The sequence below is a fragment of the Dermacentor andersoni genome, chromosome 1, assembly GCF_023375885.2.
Source record: "Dermacentor andersoni chromosome 1, qqDerAnde1_hic_scaffold, whole genome shotgun sequence".
In the NCBI taxonomy this organism is placed as follows: Eukaryota; Metazoa; Arthropoda; class Arachnida; order Ixodida; family Ixodidae; genus Dermacentor; species Dermacentor andersoni.
The window spans coordinates 122,921,254-122,937,836 of NC_092814.1; the positions used below are offsets into that span (position 1 = coordinate 122,921,254).

Consider the following 16,583-nt stretch of genomic DNA (forward strand, 5'->3'; position numbering starts at 1 on the left):
GAGATGACACTGATAAAGTGGAGCCCGGCGCTACCGCTGCTGTTTGCAATGAAATCTGACGTGCCCGGGCCGATCACGCCGCGGCTCCGCCCGTGCCATGTACCCCCACGAAGGCCGCGCGACTGCGGTCGCGGCTTCGCGGAGGGGGAGAGGTGGTGTGTATGTGTGCGTCCCGGTGTTCACGCACTCGGCCGACCATTGCGCTGTGGATTAGGCCGAGTGCCCCCGAGTAATGGGCGCACACGCAACGGCCCAAACAGCGCGCTGTAAAAGTGAACCTGCAACACCCGAAGGCGCACCTCGCGATCGGGACGTAGTCATTCGAACCAGCAGCGTCGTATGCTACCGCTTCGTTGTTCTTACAGATGTTTGCTTTTCTCGCAACTCGGGCGTGGCAGTTCACGCACAAATACAAATTTACTATTTTAACCCTGGGAACACCGTTATAGATCACAAGATAAAGCCAAAATACAGTTATACGTAGCGACAAGACCGGACATCTTTTTGTACCGTCGGGAAGGGCGCTGATAGTAAACTATCCAGGACAAAGAAATCCTCAAGCCGAATTAAAAAAGAAAAGCAAGACAGAAGTCTGCACGTGCACTTGTCACTGAAATACGTCTGTCGCGACTGTTGCCACACTCGCCTACGCTTTCGTCAGTGGCCTTCGATTTATTTCGCTTCATGTGAACCACCTGTACGTGATCAACGTGGTAGTGGTTCCCACACGAGCGACATATATGCGCGTATCTAAAACAACATCCATAACGTATACTGACATCACTTATCCCGAATGGCTAAACCGCATATGCCATCTGAATCATACGATGTCAGGACTGCCACCGTGTGCAGCCATATGTTCTTAAGATGCGGACAGAATAACAAATCTTGCGGAGCATTAAGCCAGAGCTTAGTGATATCGTACCATACAGTCTACAAATATAGCATCCGTTCAAAAAGCCACGCCACGCGGGACTTGGCACGCAACAATCCATAATCACCCCATTTGGCCATTCACTCGGTTTTCGCTGAGCCGTGTTCTTTAACTCCCCACCCTCAAGCGACGCGCTGATAGACGCTCGCCGCTCGTGTCAGCACCGCGCTCGATAAGATCAGGAAAGCGCCGCGCCACACACCTAAATACTCGGTCACAAGTGGGCTAGACATACGAGCCTCAATTTACGCCGGGCTTACTTAAGAGAGCGTCGCTCAACGAGGGCTGCGCAACTTAATCTCAAAGTGAAGCGAACCGGGGATGATAGGAGGACACTCGCTGCATGCTATAAAAGCGGCAAGTCAGAGGGTGAGGGGAAAGCCGCGCTCCCGCCGCCATCTGTCCCTCGCTCGGCGGCTGCCCTCGCCTCGCAACGCCCCTCTTAAAAAGCCAGCCCGCTCCTCCTCGCAGCCCGGAATCACCCCGTTCCCTAACCTCTTTGTTTTCCCGGAAGGGGGACGCCCGCCTGCATGACTCAATACGGTTTTCGCAGCGGGCTCCCGACCAGACGGGAGTGCGAGGTGACGTCACTACAGCGTCACGCTTGTTTCCGCTGCAAAGCCCCGGCGAGCTGGCCGCCGCCTCAGCGGCGTGTCCTCTCCGACCACCGCGCACGCCGAACCAACGGCGGTAACTTCATGAAACCGACTCGATCATTGCGCGAGATAAACGGAGAATGACAATCACGACTTCCAGTAAACCACTCCCGAAAAGCTACACAATAAAATGCGCGTACATGAACAGACTCAACAAATATTGCGCGAATTGGTTTGCGGCCGGCCTCACAAATGGGATCTTTTTTTTTATGGAGAGCGGCTCTCCAACCTGTTGCCACGTCTAGGGCTTCTGTAATTGCCAGCGGCTGCGGTCGGATCGCGGCCAAGTGCAGCCTGGGAGTTATTGACCAAGGCAGATGAAGTGGGTGTGACAAAAGGAACGGCATGCTCCCGTCAGCGTTACTTTCACATGGTATGTAAACGCTGTAGGATAGCCGTCGCTTAAATAATGTGTCACGACCGAGATTACGTCACGGAAAAATGAAAGTATCTCGAACAGTGATTGATCGAGAGAGAACATGGCCCCTTACCGCGCATCGAAGTGGCGGGTGGCGAAGTGGTCAGGAGGGCTTAGAGTAGAATCTCAAGCAAAAATGTGTTTTTTTTAGAGAAACTTGCCATCGTGGCAGAAAGCTGGAAGTTACACATTAGCGCACGAAGAAGTAACAGAAGACTTTAGCTTGTATTAATAACCTGTAAGTATTGCTAAAACAGCACAAATGAGCACAAGGGCACTTCAGCCCCCCGTCCACTCTTTGGCACAATCAATGATATTCAATATAAAGGGAAAGCAGCAAAAAACGTTAGCTTAAAGATAAATGTACCTTAAAACAGTTACTCTCCGCTTCGAACGGAGATTAAGAAGACGAATTGGAGTTGGAGAATATTTGTCATGCGTAAAACATGTAACCAGCGGTTCATTAGAGGAACAACACGGCGACAACTACAAGTGATGAGATTTGGAAATCCGCGGGTTAGAGGCACTTCTGTTCACACAGAACAAGTGCTTAGGTAAATATCTCTAGGAGAACCACTTGGCCGGCAGTCGACTTTACTGGGCTAGTGTGGATAATAGTGAGGACCCCACGAACGATCACTACATAGAATCGTGCCTGCATCTCTTTCCAGCACTCCCAATATCTCTCTCTTTCTCTACCTTCAGTTTTTGCCTCAGAAATCCGAGGAATATTCTGCAACAATAGACGTAGATTATCGATCATTCTGCGGCTAAATGCGGATACCAACAATGCTACCAAAGGAAAGAAAAGATTTTTCGTAAGGTCGTGCTAATAGCAAAGATGAATTTTCCGAAGCTAACTGTTATTCAATTGCGCCCACATTAAATACGCGCCCACGCTCCGTCAGCTCACTTTGATATAATGAGACGCGCATGCACGACCTTTCCGCGATGCCACAACACGATTGCGGCTCCAGCAACGCCGAAGCCATCCAGGAGCCGTGCTTTGACACAACCTGTGGGCGAGGCTGCGTCCAAGCCAATGAAGAAGGGCAAAATGAATATGAAATAAAAAAAAGAATCCTTACAGAAATACACTCTGAAATTATTGCAACATACGCCGACATTCACTTGAAGATATCGCCTCAGAGGCTTTCCCATTTCACGTCAAATCCATGCATGTGGGGGCGCCGCCGCAATGCCCACAAGGACACCGGGTGAATAACTGTTGTGCCACACTGCGTACCTATCATCGAGGCGACGCCCCTCCCGCCCCCTCCCTCCCTCGTTCTTCTGAAGTGGTTGCCCTTGTGAGTGACAGCCTTCAAAGTTCCACGAAACTGCCGACCTTTTTCCGTGGGTCGAACTGAGGAGTCCGATGGCGCGCCACACCAACACTTCTAACCGCGACGAAAGAGGAATGCGACGCGGGTGACGTTAGCACCGGCCCCGTTTCGTCCAACCTAAAGCCCCTCCATACACGTTTCCGCCGACCAGGTTGCGCGTGGATGGAGGGGCTTTAGTCCAACCAACGATGGGTCGCCAAAGAGATTTAAGGCAGAACCGGCCCACGTTAAGAGAGAGTCCCTCCACCACCAGCCGCCCCGTCGGTCTGGTGCGCTGTGGCCGCTACTCTTACGCTATCTTCTGCTATATCTGTACATATCGTATAAAGGTTTTCGTTTCATCTTCGTCTGCTCCAAGAGTCCGCGTCTGTCGTCCTGCACCCTGAAGTCGCAACAACGACCCACCTTGCCACACAGGAGGCTCAAACTGGGCCTCAGCCGCTCAGAAATGACGACCGACTAGCATTCGAGTAAATACGACGTCTTAATATGTGCTAGTAAGATATCAAAGCACACGTGCAGGCTTTTCGGGCGCTTGTGTCTGTCAACCCTTCGTCCTCGCCGCGCTGTGTCACACAATGGAACGAAAACACGCTTGCTCCAGGAAAATCGCAGCGTGAGTTCACCTGCGTGCTCTCGAGGAGTAATTACGACCTGAGATATGATCCCTTAAACTTGGTCTCACAGCTAACCGACCAGTCAGCCCACGGCTACAGACGCAACATGAGCGCGCCTGGTGCTCTTTTAAGAGTTCAGCGAAAATAAATAATTAGGAACTAACGATCGAATGAAGCTTTGGCGCAGTGGATCGCCAAAAGAGGCGCTGCGCTTAAAGCGTGCGCCGAACACCGAGTGCCTTTATTTTTCTTTTTTGTTTAGACCACAAAAATTTTTTTAACATCCCTGTGGCAGATAGCATAATTCTATAGTGATCGAGCTGCGTTACCCACTAAGGCGGACATCACTTGAACGAGAAATTAAATTGCATAATCGAATAACTAAAAAAAAGTCACCATTTAAGTTTTTCATTAATTACTTTAACGTACATATTGCAATTTAAGAACTGTAGCCGGCGAGTTTGAAAAGCGTATCATTCACTTGGAACGAATTTCCAGGACGACACCAGTTTCAAGACATTCATTTCCAAACTGCGCGACGACACACATGAGCGTTCCAGTTACTTTTGTGCTACAATGCATAAAACGGTGGTTTGATCAAAAAATAAGTGGAACAAAAGTGAATTTTTACCTCAAGTTTCACGCCGCATATTTCGAAACCCGCGCGATCCAAGTGGATATGCTTTGCAAGCTCACTGGCCACAATTCGTAAATTGCAATATGTACCGTAAGCTAATTAATGTAACTAATAAATTAGTGAGTTTTTGTTATTTAATCTATTATGTATTTCGATTCCTCGTGCGAGTAAAGTGCGCTGCTTCGAGTAATCCATCTCAAGGATTAGAATTACGCTATCTGCCACAGGAGATTCTTTCTTTCTTAAATTTTATGGTCTTTGAAAATTACTATCCCGTATAACGAACAGTCTTGTGCGGCTGCTCTCCAGGTATCCCAGAGTATTCTTAATTTATTTAATTGAATTATTTATTTTCAGCGACAACAGTTGGGCGTTCAGCCAGACGTTTTCGCGCCGCAAATTCCTACCGTGGCCCGGATCGCTTGCGACCTCGAAAGAGGGAATTTTTCAACGCGAAAGCACCAGCGCGATCGAGGGCGACCGTTGTGTACCGCCGTGAATTATACAAATCACGGTGTAATAGAATTGACAGAGCTACAGAAAAAAAGAAGAGAAATTAAAACATTTCAAAAAGAAAAGGAAGAAGCCGCCGCCACATGGCCAATGTTTCACATCTTGTCAAACACGCTACTCCCAGAGTCCCCAAATGCTTCATTGCTAAGCATTTGGGGAAAGCGACCTGGAAACGCACACAAGCAAACACTAAGCAACAGTTAAAGAACATGCATACAGACGTACAGTAAGCTTGCCTTAGCACTGGGCGCCTGCACTATCCTCCCTGATAATTCGCGAGGCACTGCAAGTCTTGCTGAACGCAATGCTATCATCACGCTTTCCGTGCTCTGAAACATCCCAGAAAGCGCGACAAACACACACACACACACACACACACACACACACACACACACACACACACACACACACACACACACACACACACACACACACACACACACACACGCACACACGCACACACACACACACATATACATACAGGGTGTCCCAGCTAATTTTAGCCAGAGTTTTAAAATGTGCGAATGCCACGAAGCTGCACAGAACCAAGGTAATGTCTGCCGTCGCTTGGAGATACTCAAATTATTTTTTTTTCATTCCGCCGAATTAGATAATAAGACTTAATTAGTCAACTTCTCAAATATTATACTCAAATGAAAAGTGTCAATTACAAAATTGTAGAGTAAGAAAAAAACTCCGCATACAGCTTTCTGTTGCTCGATACGTTCTACATAGAAGTGTTTTTCCGAGCGTGAAAGAAGCCCGCAAATACATGCAAGGTACCTCGAGCGGCCAGTCGCACGATAATATTGCAATTATCTAATTTGGCGGAATTTAAAAAAATAATTTGAGCATCTCCAAGCGACGGCAAACATCACCTTGGTTCTGTCCAGCTACGTGGCATTCGCATATTTTTAAAACCTGCCTAAAGTTAGCTGAGACACCATATATATATATTTATTGCATGGCGGGGACATGGTTTGATACTGCATGCCGACAAACGCCGCGCAACACCGTCTTCCTCACGCATCACTCCAAGCGTCCGGCCCACGTTCTCCAGTTCTGAGAGTTCGCCTTCACCACAACACTAGTTCCACGTTGCGCTGACTCTTCCTTGTGCTCAAAACCCTGATTCCATTGACATCCACCCCCTTTCATTTCCCTATACTACACTTTCCAGAGAAAGACGTTTCTCTCCTCATGTCGGCTGTAAGACTACGTTCTTTCTTCTTCTCCTCCCCTATTCTAAAAGATCTATTAATGTTAAACCCGTCGCTCTTCACCACCTTTGTCTCTAAGCACGACGTAACATGGGTGATAAATGAAGACGCGGCGCATGCAGAAAAGCGTCAGATGAACACAGTGGGCGCTGTACACTTAATTCAACACCAATATAATTAACGCATCCATCACGAGAGACCCACGCGAGCACGCAAGGAGTGAACGAGGACTAAAAGGTGGTGAATCGAGCAAAGATACAAACTTTCTCTCTCACTCACTGAATCAATGAAAAGATAGACAGGGGGGAAGCAACAACGTTCCGAAAAATGCGGGAGGCGCCACAGAAAGTCGGCAAGAGCGCATGAAGAAAGAAAGAAGGAACGAAAGGTTTGAAGGAAAATAGAAGCGCTTAAGCATAAGGCGCTGCATAAGAAGCGGGAAAAAAAAAAGCGCAAAAACTTTATTTTTCCCAGTCTCCTCGGAAACTACAAAAGGGAAAAAAAGGAAACTGAAAACAGTGATGATCGCAGGCGCGCGCACATGTATATTATATTCTGTGAAATAAGAATAAAGGAGCATAAAGAGAGTGAGAGAAGGAGAGACGTATGCGGGAGCGCGTTGTTGGGATGGAGCGGGTGTACGGGGAGGAGAGCACGGAGCAGTAGATTTATAAACCGAAAGCGAAACGGGCAGCGCGATTTGCGAAACTCTCAACAAACGAACGAGCGAAAGATCGGACCAGAGAAATAAGAATCCCGTCAAATGTAGCAGGCAACAAAAGAAAGAGGTCAAAGCAAGAAAGGACGAAGGAAATCGGGAGCAGAGAAATCAAGTTTATGCGAGGGGTGGGGGGGCTGGGGGGGAGACAAGTGCAGAAAGAGCTTAAAGAAGCGTTGCAGCCAAAGGAGAAGAGGGAGGAGGGAGAGAGAGAAATGTAACGATATAAAGCCTAGGAGATACAACGACAAAAAAATTAAAAATCCACGAGCGAGAAAGAAGGCTTGCGCTTGCCCTTTCCATCGTGCTCGCTTCAGAGAGCTAGGGAAGAAACAAAAACGAAAAGGAACAACACCATCACGAGAAGGATAGGGAGCCATGACAGAGAAGGAAATAAAGGAACAAAAGTTTTCCACGGCGAGGAAAAGGTAGCATGATGAAATCAGGCGTGCGGCTTGCAAATACAGACGCTGGTCGAGACAACCATGGCCGATAAAGGAGAAAGAAAAAAAGAAAGATGGATATGAAATAAAAGAGACGACCGACCGAGGAACGGAGCGCAGACACAAGTGGGGAAGGGAAGGATAGAAAGAGGGAGAAATAGAAAAAGGCACAAAACAAGGCGCGAGACAGAAACGGGAGTTGCCGGGCGTAAGACAGGGAAAAAAATAAGGGTGTAGGGGGGAGGAGCGAGGGGGGCAGCCTCCAATAATGAGGAAAAGAGGACAAGAAACCGACACATAGACGTAACGCTAAAACGAGAGCCATGAAGCGCAAAGGGGCGCATCAACGGTGAAGTTGGGAGGAGCGCGACCAGGCATAGGGAGAACGTGGGAGGGAGAGTACAGTCAACGAGAAATCGAAATAAGGAAGAAAAAACAAAGGGGAAGCATCCTCTCTCTCTCTCAAGGCATTCATAAGGGCAGTTCTGGGACCAGAAAAAGAACAAGAGGGAAAGTGTAATGCAAGTTAAGGAGGGTGGAACTAAATAACGAAGAAGGAGGAGAATAAAACGAGCGGGGGAGTAGTGGGAGGGGGGGGGGGAGATTCCTCAGTGGCGAGCTCAGCGCGAGCTCCGTCAAATAAAGCGCACAAGCAGAAAACCGTTCAAGAAAGTGAAATCGGGGAGACGCAGGGAAGAAGCGGAACTCAAAACGATAAGCTTCTCCACCATTTACTGCGCGCCAGTGTTTTTCCCCCTCCCGGCCATGCCTTCGATGGAAGCTTCGCCTTCCCTCGACGTGTGTGCCGGGATCCACACACACACGCCGGATTCTCTTATTTCGTTCCCTTTCTCGCCTCCTCCCTTCTCTACCGCCTTCGTGGATTTTCTTCCCATGCTCATTTCTTCGGAGTTCGTATATCGACCTAGATTTGTTATTACTATCTCATTTTTTTTTTGTTCGGCGGACAAATGGTGCCCTTCTACACGACACGATGGCGAAAGTTAGAAGAACGTGTCATAACAAGCAGATACTATCTGCGCAGAGAGTGAGATATATTGAACGAAACAGGGACAGAATTGCATGCGAGTGGAGGAGGGCAAGCGAGGATGTACGGAACGAAGGCGTCGATTGGCACGCAGTAAGCGCTTTTTACGCCACTTCGCGGAGCAACGCTGGTTCTGTTCACTCGTCATCTTCTCCTCTCCTCGGCACGCGGACATGCAAATTTCGAGCGCCTTCATTTGTGCACGACTGCGAGCGAGCGAACTTCGGCGATTTCTGATTCGCACATATTATACTGAAGGCAGAGCGAAAAGGGAATAAAAGAATAGAGGAAACAACAGCGCCGCCCGCATGAAGCTGCGTTTCGACGAAAAACCGCGTGTGTTTGCGCGTCACATTTGGCGCAATAGAACTGAATGAATTGTTCTCCTTTTTTTCCTTTCTTCATTCCACACACACACATATATATATATATATATATATATATATATATATATATATATACATTCGGTAAGGCCCTCGGGAGGGCCTTACCGAAACCTTTCACGTGAAAGCGATGTTCGCGTCAGAAGAGTAAAGTGGAGACAAACACGTCTCGCGCTAACTATAGCTAGCTATAGTATTTTAATGTCCGCTTAGCCGTAAGCGGGCTAGCGGAGCGAGGAACACGGTCCGCTAAGAAGCTGCCTGAGCGGAGCGTGCGCGCAGCACTTTCACTAGCGTTGGCGTCAGAACGGATTGGATTGGATGCAGAAAGCAAGCGCACTGGCTAACACGTGGCGTTCCCCAAGACGGCGCTTTATTTTCGATTGGATAAAATGGACCGGTAACGCATTACAAATGCACGTCTAGATACTTCATGGAGAAATAAGTTATCTGTATACATATATACGTTTTACTGTAGAAGAGTGATCATAAAGTGTTTTTATTTTCTTTCATTACCCTGAATTTAGCCAGGGGCCGCTGCAACTACGAAAGGTACGCTCCGCTACGCTAAACGTATAATTAAAACGTGACAATGGCCCGCCGCTCCGCTGTGGCTTAGCGGGGCAGCTCGGAGCGGAGCGTACCGTAAAGACGCTCAACTAAAACACTCTATTGCGCTAAACAGAGCTGCAGGAAAGAAATACCAAGACTGACTTTGTGTAGAAGTGCCCATGGATAACATCGTCAGAATATGTAATCTAAGATTACTATTATAACACACTCACACATAAAAATGAAGAAAGAAACCTAGGAAACGACATGGGCGAGGGAAGACAAACCGCCGGAAACACCGCACGCAAACACGAACACGTATTACACGTTTAAGGTTGGTATACTCCGTAGGAACAGACAGCAGTCAGTTTCATTTACGAAGCAACTCCGTGCAGAGGTTATATCGCACGACAGCCTGAAAATCAATATGCTGAACACAATAGGCAAGTTTTCAGCCAATTAGTTCGCTAGTTCATTCGGTGGGAGCTCCCGTACCTTGACGACTGCTAACGGGATCAGTGGATCTGAAAACGGCGCATTTTGTCTTTAGTCACAATACACCTCGCTCATATATGATTCGCTTTTTAGTCGTTATTAGTGCTCAGTAAAGTGTTCCACAGAAGCCAGCGATTTATAAGTTTCAACGTCATGAGGATAGGGGAGGCACAAGGATATACTTACAAGCTACAAAACAAGGTAGACGCAGTGGAGGACAGTTCGCGATAAATCCATCTGACATATGCGAGCAGTTTCTAATGCCTTCGTCTACGCGTCTAAATGAGACAATATCATACAAAACGCAGCGTGACGAAGTTTAAGTCTCCACACAAGCTGTGTTCGTCCACCATGACTCCAGAGCCCATTTTACCTCGCACGGGCCGGGTACTCAATTTCGCAGTAGCTGAATGCGCCGCAATGAATGCGTAAATAAAGCAAGTTGCGTGACGTCAGAGTGACGGTGCGCATTTGCCAGTGCGCGTCATCATCGTGACTTTCTGCGCGGAAAGGGCGCGAAGCAAGGGGGCGGATAGAGCGAGCAGTAAGGCAGGAAAGGCAGGGGCTGGCGAAAAAAAAAAAAAAAGAAAAGAAAAAGGCGGGCTGCGTCCTTCGCCGCTGCTCGGCTTCCCGGGAAAAGCGGTCTCGCCCCCGCCCGGCCTCTGTTCCCGAATTCGGAACGTGGGCGCGCAGCGAAAGCGTGGGTGCTTCCATGGCGCCATCCACTCCCGACCTGTGGCTCTCATCCTCCTAGGGAGCGACGTCGACACAGAAACATAGGAGGAGGAGCGCACCGTTATGCGCGCGTCTGCCGCTCTATATCGGCGGAGAGTCGTCATTGGTCGCTGAGTCGCCGTCACTTTATACACCTTGAACGAACTGCTAAGCCTATGCATAGGCGACCACAATGCTCAGACCACATCGCCCAGAGAGTACTACAGAAGCTATACTCCGCGTACAGTGTAGACACATTTATCTGGCAAGTCCTTTCACCGAACCCCTGAATTCGATTTTAAAATTTCTTTCAAATCGAATGGAGGGTTTCTGCGTCATTTTATTCCTCCTGGCCCAACCAACAGTGAAAACGTTATTGCATGTCAGCTGTTTGGCATGTTTTTAAAATTGCTTTTTAAAAATTAAAAACGCATCTTTTATTCGATGCCGAGCCCTACACAGTAAATTTGAACTCTGCGATTGACATCGATGATGATTTGTGCTTTTTGTACAGCGATAACTGCAAGGGGGACACTGCGGGGTGTATCAAGATGTGATTTTGGCTCGGCGTAGCACAATCGAGTGACTCACTTTAAGAGTACAGAAAACAAACGGATAGTCACGGTATACGCAGCTGTGACTGGGAGATTCGAAACCGAGCCACCAGGGTACGAATGGCAGTGTCCTGGCCCCTAGACAGCGCCATCACGACAAGTCCCGCGACAAACGCTATGCTGTTTTACAATTTGTCGGCAGCGAAGCGGAAGCTGCTATACAGGGTGATGATTTTTAAGTTTTATGGAATTTTCAAAAATAGCCTGCTGCAGATAACATATTGTTAGTCGTTGAGCTGGATTTTTCAGAGCAGCGGAAATTACTTGCACGAGAAATAGCAACACATATTCAACTAATTAACAAAAACACAAGTACATCGCTGAAAATACCACAGTTAGATGTCCCTTGGCTGTGCCTTCAAATGCCCCATTGACACTTCGAGAATTAAAATAGTGCGTCTCGAGTTAGATAATTAATTACACTTACCTAATTAAATCTCAGTAACGAAAAAGTTACTGGCAGCTACTCCACTGTACTCTAAACAATATGCACTAGGTTTTCTTCCCGTAACGCATTGCTCTTTTTTAAAAATCTTGGTGCATGAATGTTAATTGGGACGCCCTGTATATATTTATGACCTTTTCTGCAGCTGATGATCTTTCCATCCCTAGTAAATGTTGTAAATTATAAGAAATGTTTTTTTTTTGTTTTTTCATGAGTCGTTAGCATTGCTTACTGGAAAGAGAAGCAATACTGAGACACGCAACATTCACGTGCGAAATGCACGTGAACGTTGCGTGTCTGCACGTGAGTGTTGCGTGTTTTATCAATGGCGTGTGAAATACACGCCATTGGTAAAAGACTTTGCCGAAGGGGTCACTGAAGTCTATAGGTTTTTTTCATGGTCAAAGAAAGCACGAAACCCAATTTGAATCGTGGTGAACATACAGCAACATATTCATTCTCCAGGCATAGGCTATCCATACCTTTAGAAATAATGTCTCATTGGCTACCTCCATCTGTTTCAAAAATATAATAAACTTTGCCCCGTGTGTATACTTAAATATATTGTGTATGTGCATGATGTTTACAGCGGAAATTTAAAACAATGTTGAAGTGAGAAAATACGCATGAGGCAGCCGCCGCTAGTGCTTCTAATGCGCGTGGCCTCCTACTGTCAGTACTTGCAGAAATAAAGCGAAAGTATGAATTAAAAGCCGTGCACGTCCGCGCCAGAAATGATGCAGTAAGCTATTAGCCCCAAGTGTGCGACACGGCACACGAAGTCCGTGCACTCACCTGCGTCCTTTCTGCTCCTGCCAATGAAGTTGGCCAACTGGGCGCACAGTAGAGCCGGTGATCTCAGCCTCTGCGGGAAGGACGGAAATGCACGTTTGCATAACGGAGAACACAGAAACGCAACCAATACTTCACACGAACAGACAACACACAAGAACGAGTACGTTCATTAAGTGCTTACTATAGCATCTTGCATCTTACACGTGAACCATGCAACCTATCAGAGAGTTCTTTTAGCGTAAGTGGCATTACTCGAGCAGACTCAAAAGGGTCAAACATGAAGAAGGGGAGGGGGGAAAGCGGGTGGAGGGGCGGTCGCCCCACCACCTCTGAACGTATACGAATTTTATTGTGTTAGCAATTGCATGGACGCTTTTATCAAGCGCGCTCGCGCCCGTCCGCCCCGTCACCGCGCTATCAAGGATACCGACGGCGCACGTGAAAGGCTAGAAGGTCTCCATAGTGTTCTTCCGCAGGGAACGGAATTGCGCATAACTTTTCCGGCGCCGCTCGCACCGCTATTCGCCGAGCGCTATCACGTGGTGCAAAATGACGTCAAATGATCAACTACGCGCTGCGAAGCCAACTTTCCGGAAACGGCGCCGGCTCGTTTATGTCAGTGCCATCGAAATTGCAATCTGCGGACCGTCGAACGTGAGTAGCAACGATCGGCTCCGGGTTGCAGGTACGCTATTCGAGGACATTAAGTTAATGACTTTGGTGAAGTGCTACAAAGCACATCATCTTGACACGTGTGTTCCAGTATGACGGGGTGCAGCGCACCAAACTGCGCAAATCACACGGAAGGTGGCAAAGCTTTTTACGCGGTGCCGTGCGGACGGACTAGACTGGCCGGCTCCGAAAGGGACCGGGATATGCAAGGAGCGTTCGCCTTGTCCATAGAGGTGAGTTGGGCTTGTTTACACTAAAGCGGCATTTATCTCGAGTAACACTCCTGTACACGTTGAAATACGTACGCCTGGCATGAGAGGTTGTTCACGTGTGCAAGTTTTCGTGTGTATGTGCAGCGCGACACTGACGCGGTACAAAGAAAGGACGACACGTCTGTGTCGCGCTGCACATATACGCCAAGGATGTTAACTTACCAACTCGCCCAATTCGCTGTGTTACTTGTATGATTGTTCTGACTATGCGGCTCCAGAAAAGTGTGTTCAAAGCAGAGTAAATACTAGCAGGTACAATTTGCCCGCTGCACCCTGGCTTTCTCCACTTTTTTTTTAATTTTTTGTCGGCGTTTTGTTTTTTCATGTAAGGTCGATTGATGTGCTGGTATTCATTATATTGTAGTAAGCGGAAACACCGTGCGCTCCCGCTTATGAGACAGCTGTGATAGCTTCAGCATTTAGCGCCCGCAATATGTTGCTTGTTCGATCAGCCTTAGTCGACGTGAAAAATGTGAAATTATTTTTGTACGTTTAATAAGCGCTGTATCATAGTAAATTAACCTGAGTAGTATGAAGAGATAAGAAAAATGTGCTGTCATATTACAGTCTGCAATGTGTGAATAATTACTTTGCAAGTTTGTAATATTATGTGATTAGTCAAAAAAAAAAAATAACATGTTGTTTCTCTTAATAACTTGTTGCCTTTCCAGTGGCTATGAATTCTGCCACCCCAAGGCTCCAAGAACCAGCACTCATCCCCTGCTGCCACCAGCCATTGCTCATCCGTTCCCTCGTACGAAATAAATGTGATCTAGAAGCTCGCGCATCTTTAATCTTTTTCCACTTGCAGATTTGCTGCTACGAAGCAGCTGTTAAGTTTGTGGTATGAATCGTAAAAATAAGCTTTGCATAAAATGTGCGCATGTGAGCATTTGAAATGCGTTTAAATTTACGTGTCTGCACCGCATATATTGAAAACGTGCAGCTGCTGTGAACGACGTTTAGTGCTGAATGACGGTCACGGTTAACGGTCACTGACATAACTGCAGGCACGATAGTTCTCTTGGTGACATTCATTATTCGTCTCGTTCCGGCAGCCAAAATGTGCTCACATAATTGTCTATCACACGTGTGTGAAGTTTTCTTTAAGCACCCTTTAAAACATTTCTTGCCTTCCGCCTCAGCGAGAAAACTTCATATGCATACTGAAAACCATTGCACCGCTTTTTGTTGCGAGGTAATCTGCGTTTGCACGCGAACTTTTGAGCTGTTCGTGGCACGGGCCTAGTCAGGATTTTATTTCGAGGGAACGAGGGTGGTCCTATTGCTTATACGTATATTCGTGCGTGTGTTTGTATATTTGCGTGTACATATGTACACACAAATTAAAAATTTCGGGGGGCTCGCACCTCTCCGGCTACGCAAATCGTTCGAGCTTAGCCTGCATTAAAAAGTGTCATCTTGCTCAGCGCTTGCGTACAGTTGCCGCATGTAGCTCGCGACCAGCAGACAAAAAAGCAAATGGAACACCGCGCGGCATTTGCCTCCTGCGCGCGCGAGGAGTGGCTCCACTGCAGAGCTGGAACATAAAGCGGACCTATGCGCAACTCTGCTCCCTGCGGGAGCATATACAGTGACACTAGGCCACTAGGCTTCCAGCGACGCCAGAGACGCGCAGCGAGTTGGGCTGCAAAAACGACGAAGCCACGCGGACGCACCATGACGCTCTGCTCAATCGGATCGGCTGCCTTCCGCTGCCGGCGTGAGCGTTGTGCGCACTAAACACTAGTGTAACCTCTGAGCTGTGTGCGTACCAAACCGTGGCGCACAAAGTAGTCTAATAGCGACGGAAAATCGCACTTCAAGCTATACAAACGCCGACGGCTTTCTTTCTAATTACGTGCACCACCGAGATGCGACACCGGTGGCGGCGCTACTCATCACGTCAGCGTAGTGTTCCTGTATATGCTCCCGCAGGGAGCAGAGTTGCGCATAGGTCCGCCGCCGTGATCCAGCTCTGCAGCGAAGCCACTCCTCGCGCGCGCAGGAGCCAAATGCCGCGCGGTGTTCCGCCTTTTTCTCTAGTGGTCGCGAGCTACAAGCACCAATTGTTCGCAGGTTCTTAGCAAAGGGCCTTCTTAATACAGGCTACGCTCGAACGAGTCATTCGTGCAGCCGGAGGGGGTGGGCTTCCAACCAACCGAAACTTTGTATGTACCTATGTAAACACGCATATACAAACACACACACGAACGTACAAATAGGGGGTAGGACCGCCTTCGATTCCCCAAAATAAAGTATTCCCGTGGCTCGAACAGCTCCAAAGTTCGCTCGCAAACGCGCAGTACGTTGCCACAAAAAGCGGTGCAATGATTTTCAGCATGCATATGAAGTTGTCTTATCATGGTCAGAAAGCAAGAAATGTTTTAAAGAGTGTTTAGAACTTCACACACGTAAGGTGGACACTTAGCGCATTTTGGCTGCCGAAACCAGCCGATTAATGACCGTCGCCAAGAGAGCTATCGTGCCTGCAGTTATGTCAGTGACCGTTAACAGAGCGCCATTTATCACTAACCATCGTTCACAACAGCTGCACGTTTTCGATACATGCGGTGCAGACACAGATTTAAGCGCATTTCAAATGTTGACATGCGCACATTTTAAGCAAAGCTTACTTTTATTTACTATTACTATTTAGTAGTACTTACTATTTAGCAGTGCTTACTATTTAGTAGCAGCAAATCTGCGAGTAGAAAAAGATTCAAGATGCAAGAGCTTCTAGCTGCTCCTCTGAACGCACGATCGACGGTCCACTGATTGCAATGGCGATGGTACTGATGGAAACGACGAGTTCGCATGAGTCGGCGATGCGCCCGTCAAGTTGGCTTCGCAGCGGCGCGGATCATTTGACGTCATTTTTCGCGCTCGGCCAATAGCGGTGCGAGCGGCGCCGGAAAAGTTATGCGCAACTCTGCTCCCTGCGGGAGCATATACAGGAACACTACGTCAGCGTAAGGTCCCTCTATAACAGCTATCTGCCAGGGACGAGACGTTCATTTGAGGGATCGCCAGCCGTTTGTGCGCAGGCGCGAGTAAGAGCGGGCGTGAGAGAGAAAATCTGGGGGCTTTT

At 47.9% G+C, this 16,583-nt stretch overlaps 1 protein-coding gene across 2 annotated transcripts in view; it reads right to left on the bottom strand.

Moving 5' to 3' along the window:
• tna (Zinc finger MIZ domain-containing protein tonalli) overlaps positions 1-16,583 on the bottom strand; it is a 310,995-nt gene that overhangs the window by 199,108 nt on the left and 95,304 nt on the right. For both annotated transcript variants that reach the window (XM_050193826.3, XM_055061980.2), the window contains exon 2: positions 12,549-12,618. The gene's annotated coding sequence lies outside the window, so the exon portion shown is untranslated. The remainder of the gene's footprint in view (positions 1-12,548; positions 12,619-16,583) is intronic.